We start from the raw sequence: 19,814 nt of genomic DNA, 5'->3' as shown, positions 1-19,814 counted from the left end.
GGACATCCTTGTCTTGTGCCTGATTTTAAAGTAAAGGCCGTCAATTTTTGGCCATTTAGTATGATACTGGCTGTTGGTTTGTCATAGATGGCCTTCATTATATGGAGGTAAAGACCATCTATTCCAATTTTCTGCAAAGTTCTTATCATAAATGAATGTTGGAACTTGTCCAAAACTTTTTCTGCATCTATAGAAATGATCATGTGATTCCTACTTTTGGCTCTATTGATATGATGGATTATATTTATTGATTTATGTGTGTTGAACCATCCCTACATGCCTGGGATGAATCCCATTTGGTCATGATGTATGATCTTCTTGATGACTTGCTGCACCCTATTTGCCAATATTTTATTGAGGATTTTTGCATCTGTGTTCATTAGGGAGATTGGTCAGCTCTTTTTCAGTGGGTCCGTCTCAGGTTTTTGTATTAGAGTAATATTTGCTTCTAGGAACGATTTAGGAAGGATTGCTTCTGTTTCAATTTCATTGAATAGTTTGAGGAATGTCGGCATTAGGTCTTCTTTGTATTTCTTTTGGAATTCTGCAGTGAAGCCATCTGGGCCTGGGCTCTTCTTTGTAGGTAAGTACTTAATTATGTTTTCAATTTCATTAATAGAAATTGGGTTATTCAGCCATTTTATATCTTCATGACCTAGCTGTGGTACTTCATATGCTTCTAGGAATGTGTCTATTTCCTCTATGTTATCAAACCTTTGAGAGTAGAGGTTTTTGAAATAGGTATTCATGATCTTCTATATTTCTTTAGGGTCTGTAGTGATTTTGCCTCTTTCATTCCTTATTGCATGAATTTGAACTTTTTCTTCCCTTTTTAAAATAAGATTGGCTAGGAGCTTGTGGATTTTATTTATACTTTCAAAGAGTCAACTCTTTGATTCATTGATTCTTTGGATTGTTTTCTTAGTCTCTATTGCATTGATTTCTGCTCTGATTTTTATAATTTCTTCTCTTCTTTTGGCTTTGGGCTTGACATGCTCTTCTTTTTCTCGACGTTTGAGGTGTAGCACCAGGTTATTTATTTGTATTTGTTCTGTTTTCCTGATGTGGGATCTCAGTGAAATAAATTTTCCTCTGAGGACAGCGTTCATTGCATCCCACAGATTCCCGTAAGTTGTATTTGTGTTTTCATTTGCTTGTAGGTATTGCTTAATTTCTTCTTTATTTTCCCCTGTGACCCACTGATTACTCAGAGTGTGTTATTCAGTTTCCATGTGTTTGTCGGAATTTTGCAGTATCTTTTATCATTAATTTCTAATTTCATAGCGCTATGGTCCGAGAGCATGCAAAAGATAATTTCAACCTTTTTGCATTTATTTAAATATGTTTTGTGAATTGATATATGGTCTGTTTTAGAGAATGACCCATGTACTGCTGAGAAGAATTTGTATTCTGTTATTGTTGTGTGGAATACTCTGTATATGGCTATTAAGTCCACTTGTTCATGGGTGCAATTCAGTTCTTTTATTTCTTTGCTGATTTTCTGTCTGGTTGATCTGTCCATTGGTGTCAATGGTGTGTTAAGATCTCCTGTTAGAATTGTGTTACTGCTAAATTGGTTTTTCATTTATGTTAGTATTTTTTTTTTATTTTACTGGGTGCTCTGGAATTTGGTGCATGTATGTTTAAGATAGTTATCTCTTCCTCTTGGAGTTTCCTCTAACCAGTATGTAGTGACCTTTTTTATCTCTTCTGATTATTATTGGCTTGAAGTTCACATTGCCTGCAAACAGAATGGTTACACCTGCTTTTTTTGGGGTTCCTGTTGCATGAAATATTGTTTTCCATCCTTTGCCTTTTAGTGTGTGAGTATCCTTTTGGGTTAGATGAGTTTCTTCTAGACACCATATGGTTGGATTTTGTTTCTTGATCCATTCTGCCAGTCTGTTTCTTTTAATTGCTGCATTGAGACCATTTACATTAATTGTTATAACTGTTATATATTGGTTTATTGTTGACATGTTATCTTTCCACTGTTGCATCTTTATTTTTCTGTTCTGTCTAATCATCTGCTTTGTTTAGTGGTTTTTTCCTAGGTGTATCTAAACTGTCTTTCAATATTCTTTGCAGGGTTGGCTTGATGATCATGAAGTTCTTCAGCTTGTTCTTTGTCATGGAATTATCTTATTTCTCCACCAATTTTGAAGGACAGTTTTTCAGGGTACATCAGTCTAGGTTGGAAATCATTTTCCTTTAGGGTCTGAAATACTTCACTCCATGCCTTTGACTTTATTGTTTGTGCTGAGAAGTCTCCTGTGATTCTGATAGGTTTTCCTTTATAGGTGATCTGTCTTTTCTCTCTAACAGCTTTTAATATTGTATTCTTTTGTTGGATTTCTGGAATAGTGATTATTATATGTCTGGGTGTAGTTTAATTTTGGTTATGGCTATTTGGAGTTCTGTATGCTTCACTGATCCTGATACCAATTTCCAATCTCATGTTTGGTAAATTTTCAGCTATTACTTCTCTTTTTCTTTTTCTTTTTTTTATCCATACCAGGGATCGAACTCATGACTCCATGCTTCCAAGTCAGGTGCTTATGCCACTGAGCTAAATCCCCAGCCCCGCTATTACTTCTCTAAATAGCCTCTTGACATCCTTTATGTTCTCCCCTTCTTTTTCATTAATCCCTATCAACCTTATGTTATTTTTCTTTGCATCATCTTTCAGTTGTTGAATTGTTATTTCCTGATCCCTTGTTATTTTCAAAAGGTCTTTCCTTTCCTGTTCACTAGCTGCAATCTTATCTTCAAAGTCTGAAATTCTATCTTCATTTTCATTGAGGTGGTTTTTACAGCTTGCAATGGAATTTTTGAAATCCTGTATATCTCTGTGCATCTGCTTTATGTATTCTGCTTGTTTCTTATATTGCTCATCCAGGGAGTCTATCTTTTTATTTAATTCCTCCAATTTTTTAACTGTGTCTTCTTTAGATATATTCAGCATCTCCTTTATTTCTTTTATTATTTCTTCTTTCACCTGGGATATTACTTCTAGTTTGAATTCCTTTAAAGCTTCCCAGAGTTCATTATGAATTTCAGTTGCTATTATGTCTGATATTTCAGGTATATGGCATATATTTTCTTCTATGTACATAGCTCCTAATGTTTCTTTGGATGGGCTAGAGGTTTGAGATTGTAATTTTGTCTTTTGTTTTGTCATTTTCCTATATTTCTGTGTTTCAAGTGTTATTCTACAGCTTCCCGAGAGTCTGTTGGAAAACCTCTTCTATGTCCTCAGCTCCTGGGAGTCTACCACCTAGTTCACCCAACTGAGATAGAGTCACTGGGGGTAGAGCAGGCAGCTCAAGCCCAGTCTCTTGAACCAATGGCGTCCACTTGCTTGCTTACAATTCCAGAGTCCCCCAAGCACAGCCAGGAGTGGGGAGGCTAATGCAGGCCTTTTGAGGACCCGCCACTATGTCTAATGCACCTGAAAGCCACAAAGTTCCCTGGCACAGGCTGAGTGAGTGTCCCAAACTAGCTGCACTCGGGGGAAAGTGTGCAGGGTACTTACACTAGGCCACTGGGCCTCTGGAAACGATGGTGCCTGCCTGCTTGTTTAGAACTCCAGAATCTGCCAATGTCTGCATGATTTCTACCCAGTGTTGATCATGACGCAGGGCAGTGTAGAGAGGAGCAGATGGACCAGCCCCCACTATCTCCCTGGTGAAGAGCAGGTTGAGGAGGAGGATGACTCGGGGAGGGAGGCAGGAAGCAGAGAGTTTGGGGATGACAGGGAAGATGCCCTGAGTGAGCAAGTGAGCTTCTTGAGTAGCAGTGCTCTGTGTCCTCTGTCAGTTGCTCGGGGAAGGTAAAGGACCTATAGCAATGTGTGGACAAACACATCCACATAGATAATGTTTCATAAACATTAGAATCAAAGGGCTTGCAGAAGAGGGCTGGATAAAGTGAAGATGCACCTGATGGTGGATGAGAAATGTGCACTTAACAGGGGGTGAGTAATCATCAAGTATTTCTAGACCAAACACTGACTTATACTGTGTAGTTACCCTGGTGTAAATGAGAATTCACTAAAAATCACAAAGTGCATCTTGTCATCAGCTAGATGCTAAAAACCAATGGGGTTCCTCTCTAAGCCTACACTGCTGTGAACACACAGCAGTGTAGGCTTAGAGAGGATAGATCCTCCAGGCTCCAGTGTCCTCACAGAGAGGACAATGCAGTGAAAAGAAAACTCATTTCTTCTCAGCTGCTCTCCTGTAGATCTCTTGTGCTTCTTGTGTCCTCCACATTCCCTGCTGGTCCTGTGAATGCCTACAGGGAGGTGTGCATGAGGGCTCATCAAACTTAAGGCAGTCTGCACCCTCTACACACACTGTTATTGAACACAAGGGAGCCTTGTGAGTGCTGACTGAGGTTGGTGGCTCCAAAATATCTGTGACTAACACTTGAGGAAACACCGAGAAATGAAATTTGAGGTCACATCTTCCATATGTGATGCTCTCAAGCTCTCGAGTTCCCACTCTTATCTTGTGGTGGGAGTGGAAGATTCTAAATCCACTTTGGATCATTTTTCTCTGTCTACACTGCTCTCCTTACCACAAGTTTACTGTATGTGACCTTAGCATTTGCTATAGTATACCTGTGTCATTTATAGCTTGGCCACTCTAGGAAATCAGCAAGTTACTAAGTTTCCTTTCCTTTGAGTTGATTTCCTCCTCATGCTGTTCTGGTTTCCATCACTGTGCCATTAGAGATGAGCTCTACTGTACCATTTGTGCAGAACACTTCTTCCCTGTTGTATTATTCTTACACATCTATGCATAATTTCTGCATTACTGTGTCACTAAAACTTTGCATTAAGTTTGAACTGTAGTTTTGGTTTCTGGTCTGTTTGCTTGCTTCAGATGTGTTGTGTTAGAGATTTTAGGTTATGTCTTTAAACCACACTTGGCAGCAATTTAACCCACATACAGTGAGATCAAATTTTAAGTTCACATTTGAATGTGATTTTCCATATTAAATTATTTGTGACTGTCCTAGAGTACTTTCTCAGTATGTTCACCACTATAAGAAATTTTATGGTATTTCTAATTTTTCCTCATGTAATTCATATTCCCATGGTCCTTGGAAGTTTTCATTCTATTTTCTGGGTGAAATGACCCAAAATTGTGGATATTACCCATCTCTAGAGTCAGAAAGGAGGGCATTTTTGCATCTATGTGTTGTTTTGAAAGCACAATCATGCAGTCACAAAGAAATTCATTTAATTTTCTTTGTGGCTGAAGAATATATCATATGTGAACATAAATTTTTGATTGCCCTCTCTGAATTGATAGACTTTTTGGATAGTTTCTAAGTTTTGGTTACCATGAAGATTTTTTTTATAGGAATCCTAGCTTGCAAAATTTTGTATAAATATGCAGTTTCAATATACTTGGATAATTATCCAACTGTAAAGTCATATGAAGAATTCCTTGTGCTAATTTTGAAAGACACTAAACTTTTAAATGAGCTAGGAAATCTCTCACTTTCCCCACCATTTTCAAGGACTTTAATATTTCCACAATGATAGTGGTAGGTGTATTCCCTGTAATTTGTATCCTAACCACTGAAAGTAGCATAAAATGCAAACACCTGAAATCATTTTGATAAGCACTGAGGTTAGATAAAACCTTCCCTATTTTATGAACCTTAATCAAATTTTCCAGAAATGGCAAATCCATAAGGGCAGAAATAGCCTTGTTCTCAATTTGGGGGATCAGGAGGTGGACTGCAAAAGAATGGAAAGGGACAGCAAAAAATGTGTTGTGTACATTTGAAATTTAGAAATATGATTTAAAAGGACCTTGTATGGATGCGTGCAGTTTTCATAGCATTTATTCACAAATAATGACCTTTTAAACTTTTAAGTGATGACATTGTTGATATACAAATTATTTCAATACATTTTCAAGGATTATCAGATTTATGCATATAAAATATTATTGGCCTAACATGCAAGAAAATGATGTAGTGAAAGACATTCAGGGCCCATTGTTACTCCACTTCCATAAAGGGAAGGAGGTCACAAGGGGATGAGGAGTAATTCCCCCTGGGTCTCCACGCAGCTGCTCTCATGCTGGGATATTGAAGTGCTGGCTCTTGGGCAACATGACAACCTCAGTGCTCCTCAGCTTCCTCTGAGGGGACTGTACACCCCCGAGATGCAAGGAGCAGGGTCTCTGGGTCCTGCCCCTTACAGAGGTGAGGATTGTGGCTGAGCTCATGTAACCACCCCTCACTGTGGATCCAGCTTCCATCCAGGCTGTTACCAGGTTCCCTGAGCTTCACTGGGTCCTGGGACAGATGAACACAGAAGAGTCATTTTGACCCACTATAATTTGATTTCTTCACAGCTGAGAATAAATTCTATCCAAACAGCAACAACAACTAGACTAAGATTTCGAGGTGAGAATGGACATATGAATTTGAAGGATCAGGGACAAATATTACATGGAGCTTCCCAAGATCCTGACAGGGATCCACATTTCACCTCACTTTATATTTGATTTAATTTTACTGGTTTTTGTTTGCAGCACCTGCACTCACTCGACAGTCATCCTGGGGAGTGGTTAGATGCACACACTACATCTCAGCTCCTTCTTTTAAATCCCATTCTGTACCGTCACCCCCTCCTCTAATTTTCCCATTCCATTTTTCATTCCTGTAGATGTTAATCTTACTTAACTTGTGTTATGACATAATGTTTATAGTAATTGAGGCTATTGGCTTTCTCTATACAACAAAATTTTACTTATTTCTTTTTCCCCTCCACTTCACCACTTGCCTTTGTTCCTTTGGACTGTGTCCCTACTGCACAGGAGCCATCACCTTGTTCTTCTTTACTCAGCCTTTATTATTTTCTTTCTTTGAACAGTACTTTAGATGTGCTCTGGGGAAGACTCTGAGCTATGTGTCTTGCATGCATCCTGGGGCTCCAAGTGCCCTTCATGGAGGTATTTGTTTGGGCTCGCACTGATGTCCCTTCATTGTGCCTCTCACACAGTAATACATGGCTGTGTCCTTGGTTTTTAGGTTGCTCATCTGAAGATGCAGTGTGTTCTTGATGTTGTCTCTAGAGATGGTAAATTGGCCCTTCATGGTGTCTGTGTCATATGAGCTAACACCATCACAGTTACTGTTTAGAAGCCACTCCAGTCCTTTCCCTGGAGCTTCACGAATCCATTGCATCTAGTAGTCACTAAAGGTGAATCCCAAGGCCACACAGGAGTCTTAGGGACACCCCAGAATGTACCAAGACTCCCTTGGACTCCACCAGCTGCACCTCTGCCTGGACACCTGGAAATTGAGACATTCTGCTGAGGAAACTGTCACAGAAGTTCACTGTTTATCCCATTCATGTCCACTCACACACTCAGTATTTCTTGATTTTTATGAATTAGCTTTCAAAATAGTAAGAAGGAAAACCCAGGTCACTGTGAACTCCATGTTGAGCTCTCTGTGCTCAGTGCTGATCACCAAGTGGGAACAGCTAGGTACCAGGGCTGGGCTTCTCTGCAGGGCTGCAAGGTGAGGGCTAGGCTGGTTTTCATCAGCACAGGGAACCCCTACTTGCATGGCCTCCTGTGACATAGACAGTTCGGTGGTTGGATATGTCAGAGAGAGCATCACACACTACAGGCATTAGTTTACTGAGATAATTTGATAACAAAGATAACAGTGAAAATAATTATGAATGCAGTTATGTGAGTCATTTTTAAAACCAGATCTTGAGTAGCTTAAGAAAAAATTATAATTTTTAGTTTATTTTAGAATCCCAAACTACATCTTTCTCTTTTTAATCAGTCCACTGCACACTTATCTTGGATGTGATTAACCAAAATCCTCAAAACTTTTTCTGTAGTAGCTATTGCCAATAAACTGGAACTTGCTATCACACATCCAAGAAACATGTGCAAACAAAATGTTTTTGTCTTCACCCTTATTATCTGAAACCCCTGAAGTCTTATTTGCTTCTGCACAAGAGTTCAGGAACACTTCAAAGTTCCTATAATGCACAAGGGACCAGTCCTTGAGCATCACCACCACTGTGTCCTTGTGGCTGTCAAAGTGCACATTGGCCTTGTCTGTGGTCTTCCCACTGAAGCTGTACTCCATGGTGATCTGCACCAGCTTCAGTGGCACAAAGAAGTTTATGACATCCTGGGTGTTGGCATGGAAAGGCAATTCTCTCATGTGTACCATGTGTGGGGAGGGTGTGGCTCCTAAATTGGCAGCTTCTGGAAGCTTCTCTGGCCCCTCCATTGACAGTTTTATCTCCTTGTCACTTTCAAAGGCCATTTATGGGTTGAATATCCTCATTTATTTTGTGTTCTTCAAAGACCACATCTGGCTCTGACATGTACTTGGCAGGAGGAGAAGATGCCATTTTCTTTGCCTTATGAGAGCCAATGTGTGTTCAGACTTCATTCCTTGTGCTTGGAAATATCTCTATATATTGGTTCCCAATTTTCTCCCTGTGTTTTAGCAGGGCCTGGCTGGCCATTCTGGCTCTTCAAGCTCTTCATCGGCTTCCCCCATTTTTCTTCTTTCCCTGTAGTCCATCACAAAAGTGATGTCTACTATATTCTGTACTGCAAAGATGTCCTTCTCATTGCAGTTGTATGGAAGTCCCCTCAGTCGAACCACACCATTGCTGACTGGAAGGGAGAACTTGCCCTGCAGGTTCTTGATTAAGGCACCTGCATCTTCATTGTTTATCTCATACACTTCCACATAGAATGGGCCCATGTATATGTGATGCTTCTCCAGGGCCTTCTGCACTTCTTGCTCTGACTCCATCTCAACCAAGGCATCGCCTCTGCACTTCCCATCTCTATTCAAGAGAAAATGGATCCCACACTCACTGTTGCAGATTCTGTAATCTGAGAAAAAGTTTAGTATGTCTTCTACAGTTAATGAGCAGACCAAGGCAGTCTTTGAGCATGAAGGAGGTACACATCATAAACTTCCTCTGGCATGTCACAGCCAGACATGCCTACGGGGAAGGGACCTGTGGCCTAGGCCAGGGTCAGGCAGGTGGTGCCCATGATCTGACAGCTGCTGTAGTTACAGCTGCAGCCTCGAACCAGTGCCTCAAGCACCCAGAGCTTCCCTGCCATGGACTCCAGTGTCATTGTCGTTGGCGGCAGGCTGCTGTTGTAGTCTTGTTCTGTGTGTATCAATTGAGCTCCATTCACTTTTTGTCCGTGTACACAGATCATGGATTTTTATTGAATTCACATATTTTGTAATCATGCAAAACAATGACTGTGCCATAAACCGTTGTGTTATCTACATTGGATCCCATGTCATAAATTTATGTCCATTGTCTGGCTCTGTGCTCTCCTAGGCTGTGCAGAGCTTCCTGATCTAGGTCCTGGACAGAGAGGGACACAGCTGCTGAGATTCAAGTCACTTCTCCTTGTGGTGAGAGCTTGTGTGACTTTGCTTCATTCCACTGCTTGCTGAGAGGAAATTGAGTGGTTACCATGTTGGTGCCTGTTAGTGGCTTTCTTGTTATACACTGTTGTTATCTCTCTCACTCTTCTATTCTTACCTGTTGTTTATCTATAAAAGCTCCTTCAAATATAAGGCATAAACTGCCATATGGGAAGTGTGCCCCTGAGAAGTATTAACACACATGGACACTTGCACAGCCACCCACAGTCAAAGCCAGAGTATAGGTGTCATCCTCAGTGTGTTTTGAGGCTGCTCTGCAATCCCTTTCACATTCCTTCCCTCCCACATCTTGTCATAGGCAGCTGGTGACTACCTTAAAGCTGCTTCATGTGAACTTTCCTTCCTAGGAACCCTGCTACATTATTGCTGGGGATGGAAACTAGTTCAGACATTTAAATCAATATGGATATTCTTTAAAGAACTGAAGTTACAAACTCCATGTGATCCACCTATTCCCATTCTACACATCTTCACCAAGAAGCCAAAAACATCACACTACAGAATTATATGCATATCAATGTGTGTACATGATTCATATCAGCTAAATCATAGAAACAGCCTGTGTATCATAAACATATGAATGCATAAAGATAATATGGTAGTTTTACATAATGCGTTTTACTTTTTTAAATTTTGAAGGTAGCAAAAATACAACAGAATAAGACAGAAAAAGTCATTCTTGACAAGGCAGTGAAATTGTACAAAGATTCATAGCAGGGCACCGGGCTACCACTAGTTAGTATCATACTAAATGTTGTTATTTTCACAATAGTTGTCCAATCAGTTAGTTATACCAAAATCAAATAAAAAACAGAACACTACAAAACCATTTGAAAGAGAATATTGACTAGTGTAATACAATTAATTGTAATAAAACAAACCAGTGAAAAAAACATTTGCCTTCAAACAGAAGATGGAAAGAAATCCCTTATAGTTGCTGTTTCGCATATGGTTATCTTCTCAAGTCATGTTCACACCTCTGTCCCAGATTGCTAATGGGGGGAGTTGGGATGTTTGATTTCCAGCCCCCTAATAGTAGGCTCATGGGAGCTGCTGAGTGGATCTCCTCCTGACTCATGCAGGAGAGAGGAGCTTACCAAGAGGGTGGGCGAGTTGCCTTCTTCTGTAGCCGCCTGCACCACGGCTGATTTTCAGCCACTGCTGTCTGAGTCTCCTCCTGGGTGACTCCTGAAGGAGGTGCTTTTACCAAGAGGGCGGGCAAGTTGCCTTCTTCTGCAGCCATTACATAGACCACATTAGACAACTACTGAACTATAAAGAAGGATAAATTCTAATCAAACTGTCTTATCTACCTGAGAGACTTTCAAGAGAAAGAGAAACATGAATTGGAGTATCTGGGGATAAAAATCAACCTCCTTTCACCTTCTAAATCTCTTGAGGAAGACACTGTGCTCTCCCTGTGAATCAATTGCCGCCTGTCAGTCCTGGGTCCCCTAAAGGCAGATTTGTGTCTGCTGCCACACTAATATCCCCTTGCTGTGAGTCTTGTATGGTAACATATGGCTTTTTTCTTGGACTTTGGGCTGTGCATTTGCACATACAGTGTGTTCTTGGAGTTGTCTCTGGAGATGGTGAATCAGCCCTTTATACATTTGGAATAGTATGTGTTACCACCACTTGACACTGTAACCTCTTCCCTGGACCTGTCAGGCCAAGTGTATTGGGTTCTGTCCTAGATCCCCAATTTCCCTAATGAGTGTACAGCAGATATTAAATAAAAAGTGAGAAATTGTATGATTTGTAGGGCTCTGGGAGGGCCAAAACCCTTTAATTAAGCTTGAAGCTTCCAGGGTAAAAATAAAGGATTTTTTGAGTCAGTCCACTTATATTAGGACCAAGGACAAAGGGTGGAGAGACTGAGGAAAATCCACGCAGGGAGCAGGACCTCAGCAGTCACTTCAAGGATGTCTCCAAGTAATGAATCAAGTCAATTCAGTAATACTGTCTCATCATGAAGACATGGTAGAAGTGAAACTGTAGGAGTAATCTTTGTAGCTGCAGTCTCTACCTTGTTAATTGGGGTTGGAGTCAGACTACCTGCAGCTGTGGCCTTATCTGGCTCTTTGAGGTATTTCTGGCCTCACAGGCTACTACAGGCCTCAACCAGGACCAGTGGTTCATAGAGGTTCACTTACTATGAATCAGCTCCTGTTGCCAGGAAAGTGGCCTAGGCCTAGATCAGACTCACAGATAAACATAGAAAGCCAATTAGTAAAATTTAAATTCTGTTCAGAGCTGCATCACTTCGTAGTGATCCTGTATTCACAGTTGGTGAATCCAGAGGCTGCACAGGAGAGTCTCACAGATTCCTAAGCTACACCAAGCCTCCCCTCCTGGACTGCACCAGCTGCTCCTCACAATGAACACCTGAAAACATGAAGACATCCTGCTAAGGCAGCTGTCGCACAGGTGAGCTATTTCTCTCAACCATGTCCACTCACACACTCAATGTTGTTTGTTATTCATGAATTACCTTATAAAACACCAAGACAGAAAAGTCAGCTTACTGCAAACACCATGGTGCAACATTCCTGCTCAGTTCTGGTCCTGAGGCTGGTACACCTGGCACCCAGGGCTGGGCTCCTTGCAGAGCTGCATGGTCCAGGCTGAGCTGGACCTCCTGCTTCAGAGACTCCAGTATTGTGGAAGCCTCAGATGGGAAAAGTTACAATGCACATGAGATTGTTCTGAGAGACATTTTACAACATTTATAATAATAATAATAATAATGAGAATATGGTTCTCTACTATGTATTTGTATTGTGAAAAAATGGTATGAGTTTTATAGTAGTTATATATTTGTGCAATTAATGGTTATGGTCATTTGCTATCTTTTTGCAGATGTACACATATAGTGAGAAAAAGCACAGACCTAAGAGATATGAGCTTGCATGTAATGAGAGCCTCTTTGAATTTAGCCCTAGAAATTTTCCCACAGTCCTGAACTGTGCCTGAAAAATTGTAAGACAGGGTAATCATAGCTATTGATGATTACCTATCCTGTTCCTCAAAGAAGAGAACATGGTATTATTTTTCTGCACTTCCTGTGAATTTATAATAAATAGACAACCAGTATTGAAGCATATTTGCAATTGTGTGCCATATCTTGATTTATTATCTATCTCTGACTTAATTTTCCCCTAATGATTTTATATTTATACATAATAATGTATCATATATTGATATAATTATTTTCATGGTCAAGATAGTTTTCCATAAGTTGTCCTTAATATATCTTCTTGTATTGCATATTGCCTAAACATAAATATTTAACCCTGCATGAGACAACATTTCCTCATAGAAATTAGCAGATAAACTGATGGTGATGATCATGATTACTGGATTTCTCTAAGCACTCAATTTTTTAAAAATTAGTTTTTCACAGCATAAGAAAGTTATAATTGCCCTTCCACTTATTTTCAGATGAAGAGGAATAAATAAATTAATATGTGGTGCATGTTTTTTATTTTAAAGAGAAAAAAACCAAGGAAAATAAAGCATATTAAAATCAGTGAAAATAAGCCAGAATAAGTGCAACAGGACTTCCAAACCTTTTGAAATCAGCAAAAGTTACCACAATGCCTTGTTGTCTTCAAAATAACTGGAAATACTACCTTTGAACATATTAAAAATAAAAACAGAACAGGATAGAATAAAAAATAAAAACAAAACAATGGATATAATAAAGAATAGCAAAACAAACCGGTAGTAAATACATAATGGCTTCCAAAACGTGTCTTGCCTTCTTTCAAATAGCTGCTCATACCATCAGAGTTAACATAAACAAAACAAAAGAGAGTAAACCTCAACCCCAAAGAAAAAAAAAGATGAAAATGATACAGTTTCCAGGCAGGGATATCCTCCCTGTAGGGCCTGGTCCTCTCCCTCTGCAGTCTGCAAAAGGTGCTGACTCACAGAGAGAGGCTTGGGTCTGGCTCTCCACAGGCCAGCAGTGGCCCCTACAAGGCGCTGGTGCTGGAGCAAGAATATCCTCCCATGAGGCATGGTTCTCTCCCTCTGCAGTCCAGAAATGACCTATGTAACACATTTGTGTGTGTGTGTGTGTGTGTGTGTGTGTGTGTGTGTGTGTGTGTGTTCTAATTGATCACCAAAAAACCCTTACATTCTTTACAATTTGGAGCGTGAAAACTTCATAGGTAACCTAGAGTGGATGTATGGTGCGGTCTGCTCAGTTTACATAATGTTAAGCCAGAAAGGAAACCCCAGAGGCTGACTAGAAGCTGGCTCCCCAACTTCCTTCTCTGCACCTGTTCCTTGGGCCCTTCCTGGTTCTCTGTGCATCTCCAGGGCCCTCTGCTCCTCTAGCACATCATCTTCTTGTCCCCTTTCTGAGCTGAGTCATCAAACTTTGCTTTGTCCTGTACACTCCCTGCTGTACCTGAACACCCCACTAGGCCCTCAGCACAAACCTCAGAGGTTTGTGTCTTGGCAGATACTGATGTTTCCTCACAGTGTCTCTTGCACAGAAGTACATGGTGAGGTCCCCCTTGGTCACTGAGTCAATCTACAGGGAGAACTGGTTCTCAGATGTGGCACTTGTGATGTTAACTTGGTGAATCGGTGATGAACTATCTTCCCCAAACAGCTAAAAATATCACACTACAGAGTTATGTACACATCAATCAGCACACATGATTCATAATAGCTAAATCCTAGAAGCTAAATCCTAGAAACAGCATGTATATTATAAACATATGAATGTATAAAGAAAATACGGTAGTTATACATAATAGAATACTAGTCAGCTATAAAGAAGAGTAATTCTAGACAAACAATCATGTCTAACTGGCAGTAAGGATAAGACATGCTATTGGAGTACCTGGGGGATAAGTATTATATGAAGAACCAGTTTTAGATGAGAAGAAATGTCCTTTAACCTTCTTCTAAATTTTCCCTTGGTGCATACCTTGTGCTCCAGGAGCTGCAGGCTGGCCCTGGGTGCCCAGCAGGAAACTTTGTGTCTGGGCTCACAGTGATGTTCTCTCACTGTGCCTCTTGCAACAGTGCATCAAGCATGCCCTCCTGGATGCACTAGCTGCTCCTCACACTGGACACCTGCAAACACGGAGACAGCCTCTTCAGGAAACTGTCACACTGGTGAGTTTTTTTCCCAATCATGTCCACTCACATACTCAGTACTGCTTGTTCTCCATGAATTAATGTTTAAAATACCAAGAAGGAAAAGACTGCTCTTTGCAAACTCCATGGTGCAATATCTGTTAAGTCCTGGTCCTGCAGCAGACACCTGGCATCCAGGGCTGGGCTCCTCAGCAGAGCTACAGGATCCAGGTTGGGCTGGTCCCTCTGCTACAGAGAATCCTGTATTGTGGGAACCTCAGATAGGGCAGGTGCAGTGCACGTTGCAATGTTCTAGGAGATGCTTTGCAATATTCATAATATTAATGAGAGTATGATTTCTCAATATTATGTCTGTCTTGTGAAAAACGTGTGAGTTTTATCATAGTTATGTATTTTTGCAACTAACATAATAAATTATTGTATAACATGTTTGTACATGTGTGTGTTGTAATTGGTTATCAACAAACCCCTTACATTCTTTGCAGTTTAGAGCATGGAAACCTCATATGTAACCTGGAGTGGATGCATGGTGAAGTCTGGTCAGTTCCCATAATGCTAAGCATGAAAGGAAACCCCAGAGGCTGACTGGAAGCCGGCTCCCCAACTTCCTTCTTGAAACATGTTCCTTTGACACTTCCTACTTCTCATTGGAATCCCAGGGCCCTCTGCTCCTCTACTGGTTTCTGTTTTCTCCCCAGCATCCCTTTCTAGTCTGAGGTGTTGTTAACTTGGCAAATCAGCCATGACTTATCAGCTGTACCTCAGCTCCTATCATTCTGCCCACTCTGTTCCATCTCCTTCTCTCTGTGCTGATGGATCTAGCCCCCAGAGACAGCACCATTGAGGGAGTGAGCAAACAGAGCCTAGTGAAGAACGGGGTCTATGAGGACTTCACTAGGCCAGATCCCAACTTCTGAAGCTGCATCTGAAAGAACCACAGGAAGGGCTTAGCTCAGGTGCAGCTTCCCCACATTACCCTAGCTTAGTTCCTGTTGTGTTTACATGTAGGAGCCACCACCACAGAGGGGGACTAGACACTGCTTAGTGATCCGGTTTCCTGTCAGTCTCTGGGGCTTCACTAGGCCAGGTCCTGACTCCTGAAGCTGCAACTGAAAGAAACATAGGGAGCGCTGAGCTCAGGTGCAGCTTCCCCACATTGTCCTGGCTGAGTTCCTGTGCCTTTTACATGTGGGAGCTACCACCACAGAGGAGGACTAGACATTGCTTAGTGATCTTAAAGGACAGGTCAGCAAATACCTCACAATGTCTTAAAATCTGCATTTAAACAAGTATCTAGGTGCTCCATGGAGCATGCACATGTGGAATGCACTCCTGTAAAGACATGAGGAGGGAAGGGGAAGGTCTCTGTTGGGTTGCTGCCCCCAGGTGGAGGATGTTGCCTGAGCCCTCAGAGAGCTTATAACTCTTTGTGGAATGCATAGCTTCAGCAAAGATCTCTTCACTCCAGGATAGGACATTGAGGGTGGGGGGAACTGGCTAGGGAGTTGGGTGTGCTCTCAAATGAAAGGTGACTTTGGGGAGATGGAAACTAGTATGCAGTACCCACAGATAATGGGGTGAGAGTTACCTGCATCACAGGTGTGTGTGCACATGCACTCAACACACAACAAAAATTCACAGTATATGGACGTGTCAGTGCCAGAATCCATGTTGGGGTCCTCACTCAAACCCATTTCCATTCTCCATTGAGTCATCCTGAAATTTCATAAACTTCCATCTCTATTGATGCCCATTCTCAGCACTATCAAAGGGGTCTCAGTCCTGCTGTCTGGGAATGCTGGAATCCTCAAGACAGACTCAATCTGCACCTTCTTCCTGGGACCCTGAAGACTCACGTTATCATTATACATCAAATTCCCAAATTTTCAGGCTGACTTAAATGTTGCAAAAATCACTTATAAGGCCCAACCTAAACCTACTGGCTGCAAAAAAGACATCAGATGTTTTGTCCCTGAAGATTTTTTCCAAAGGACCTTGTAAAAGTTAAGACATTTTTGAAAACAACAATGGTAATAATAAAATCAAAATCCATTACCTAATGACAGAGTACAAATGCTTGGAGAAAGGTATTATTTAATACTATTGAAGCTGCTTTATTTTTGTCACTATTTATACCATCTAATATAAAAATATTGCTAAAACTTCAAAGCCATCATCCCTTCCTGTCCACTGAGAATGAAATATTTCCTTCTGTACTTCACCTTTCTCTTCACTGTGCTGAAAAAGAACAGAAATTATGCAGTCAAATTCTAAAAGCAGCTTTGGTGATAGATGGAATAAAGAACTCAATCTCTCAATTGTTCTTAGTGCAACTGAACCTCCCAATGAAAGCACTGATTTTCCAACTGCGTGTTTGAGGCACAGGAAGAACAGAGTGTAGACAGCTTAGGGACATTTCTCTCAAAGTCTGCAAGCAACAACTTTCATTTCAGAAGCAAACCCACTGGACACAGTGTAAACCTGGTCAGCACAATACCGCGCATCTAGGAACAATTTCACAGCTACTGTAATGTGAGATTCCATAGCCAGAAATTCTGCATCACCTTCAGAAGACAGGAGGCCCACAGAGCTCTCTTCTAGGTCATGAGATTCACAGACAAACCTTCCCAAGACAGGTAGGTTACAATTCTGTAAAATATGTGTATTTGTTCAGCCCCTGTAGAAAGTGGCATGAATTTTCTGTAAACATTAAAAAACAGAAATTCGGTATAACCCATAAATTCCCTTTCTAGGATACATTCAAAGATTTTGAAATTGGTATATCAAAGTAAATCATATACTATCATGTTTATTGCAGTGTTATTTTCAATAGCTAAGTCACTGAGTCAGGCCAAGTGTCCTTCAAGAAATGAATGGATAATAAAAATGCCATGGAGTTTTCAACCAAAGAAATGTGTAAAACTCTGGCATTTGAGACAGCATGAACAGAGTTGGTGCTGTGGTGTGAAGAGTCACCCACAGAAGGCCTTATGTTCAGGCCTTGGTCCCTAGCCCATGGAGCATTATGAGATGGCAGAGTTTTGGAAGACGTGGCTGGTGGAATATATTTAGATTCCTGGAGCACATCTCCATAGGAGTTATCAGACCCAGGTTCTTCTCTCTCTTTTTGGGAATTTGGACAGTTTATTTGTACAGAATGTACATTGTATTATCATCCATTTAGGAAAGTCCTAGAAACCATGACACCTTCTGACAAGGGATTTGAAGGCATGAAACTGTGAGCCTAAATAAATCATTTTTCTTCTTAAATTTATTATCTCAGGGATTATTTTGCAGTGAAATAAGGCAGAACAACACACTAGGGAATTTTAAAGTTAAGAGAAAATTACAGAAAGGAGATAAAGGCAGATACTACAAGAGGCCACTGATACTAGGGGCCATTAAATAGTTGATCTCATACCAAAAGAGAAACTGAGTGATCTTGGTTGGGTGTATGGACCAGATGGATAAGTGGAGAGCTGATTGCTAGTGCTCTCTCTGTTGCAGATGTTTTATACACAAGGGAAGACACAAGTCCCACTGCTCTGTGATGTAACATAAAATTCTAGGAACCACTCCTGAATACACTGCTAAACAGTATCTAGAATTACATCTGCAAAGCCTCAAAGGACCACAGTGCAAGGAAATCAACTCACATTGAATAGGAATTCAAACTGCGTTTGATCTATTTCAAGAAAACCAAATTTAATTTGTTTACAGGAAGCAACAAAGCACCTAGCTGCTTCTAACCAGGTTTCTGTCAGTGACCTCAACCTGAGGACTCAAGATATCAGCACTGTGGCCCTGCTCCTCAGTGCCGAGACAGATCCTGAGAACTTGATTCAGAGAGACAGAGGCTTCTTTTCAGCTGCATTGTGCACTAATCTGTTCCCTGGAGCAGCACTGGGGCTCGGGAGTCCCCTGGTTCCACCAACTTTCACACAGAGCGGTGGACAGAGGCAGCAGTGAGAGACAAGCTGAGAAGAGGAGGCTGCTGCTCACCCCTCTCCTGAGCATAGAAAACCAGCCTGAGGGGGCAGTGAGACTGCCTGTCTCCAGCTACAGCTACAGAACCTCAGTTCAAAGTGGATCCAGGTGGTGAGGAGGAGATGGAATAAGCCACTGAGGCAGCATCTGGGGTCAGTGCCTAGGAGAATGAATTGCACATGCCCAAGTACATGAAAAACCCACCCCTAAACTGCTTTCTACACCAGTGAGTGCATGCTGAAGTGCAGATGGCAGCAGACAGGAAGGTCCCTGGAGACATAAGCTGAACTGGGAGATCTTGGTTTTCACAGGGACAAAGAGTAGGCAGCACCAAGTGGGTCCAGAGTGAGAGCAGACAGCAGATGTGTGGACCAAGCACTGGGACAGCTCCCACCTCAGGGCAGTGCTGGGCATAATATGACATTCAGTCTTTTAGTCATGGACCATGTCCAGGGAGAGACAAGAGAGGAGTCAAATTTCATTTGGCTATAGCAAATATGCAGGAAAAGGACTGCTACATTTAGGAGAAGTATAATTTTTTTTAAGAAGATGCAGTCTCCTTCAGTACACTGCTGTCCATTTTTTTACATGAGGAAATAAATCAAGGGAAAGTGTTCTCATTAGTGATGCCTCTTTCTCAGCCTCTGAGGCAATCTTCTCAAGTATTTAAATTTTTTAGACTATGTATGGACAGTTTTGTGTCTCACCTATGTTAATAGGCAGTTAAGATAAGCAGATGATATATTCATCAAAGATAGGTAGATGAAAGTTTATGAAATAGTTAAGATGTGCATGGACAGAGTAATACAAAATAGTCAAATTTTGGATGATACAAGCACAAAAAGCAGAAAATAGCAAGACACAAACTTAAAAGATAGATAACAAGTACATGAACAAATAATGAATTTACATTAGATACAAAAATGAAAGCAAATTTATAGAAGGTTGATATGTCAAAACAAATATGACAGAGCATAGATGGATACAGTGATGACAGATGGAAATAGAGACACATAGCTTGATAGACAGATGATAGAAAGATGAATAGATAATTATATTAAAATCATTTCCCAGGTTCCTTCTGTAATTTTTATTTTGTTCCTAATTTTGAAATGTTGAACAAATGACTGGTTATGTATCTGAACCTCTAGACATAGAGCAACCATGAGTTGCATATTAGAGAATCAACGTAACAGCATTTTCCCATGTCCCCAAATCCC

At 40.9% G+C, this 19,814-nt stretch overlaps 1 pseudogene; it reads right to left on the bottom strand.

The window, feature by feature from the left end:
* Positions 1–7,857: 7,857 nt before the first annotated feature.
* LOC100714932 (G-rich sequence factor 1-like) lies at positions 7,858–9,020 on the bottom strand (annotated as a pseudogene).
* Between the last annotated feature and the right edge of the window lie 10,794 nt (positions 9,021–19,814).

Source organism: Cavia porcellus, unplaced genomic scaffold, assembly GCF_034190915.1.
Source record: "Cavia porcellus strain 051 isolate PalLab524CR breed Dunkin Hartley unplaced genomic scaffold, mCavPor4.1 scaffold_8, whole genome shotgun sequence".
In the NCBI taxonomy this organism is placed as follows: domain Eukaryota; kingdom Metazoa; phylum Chordata; class Mammalia; order Rodentia; family Caviidae; genus Cavia; species Cavia porcellus.
This window is presented reverse-complemented; position numbering and strand designations above follow the sequence as displayed.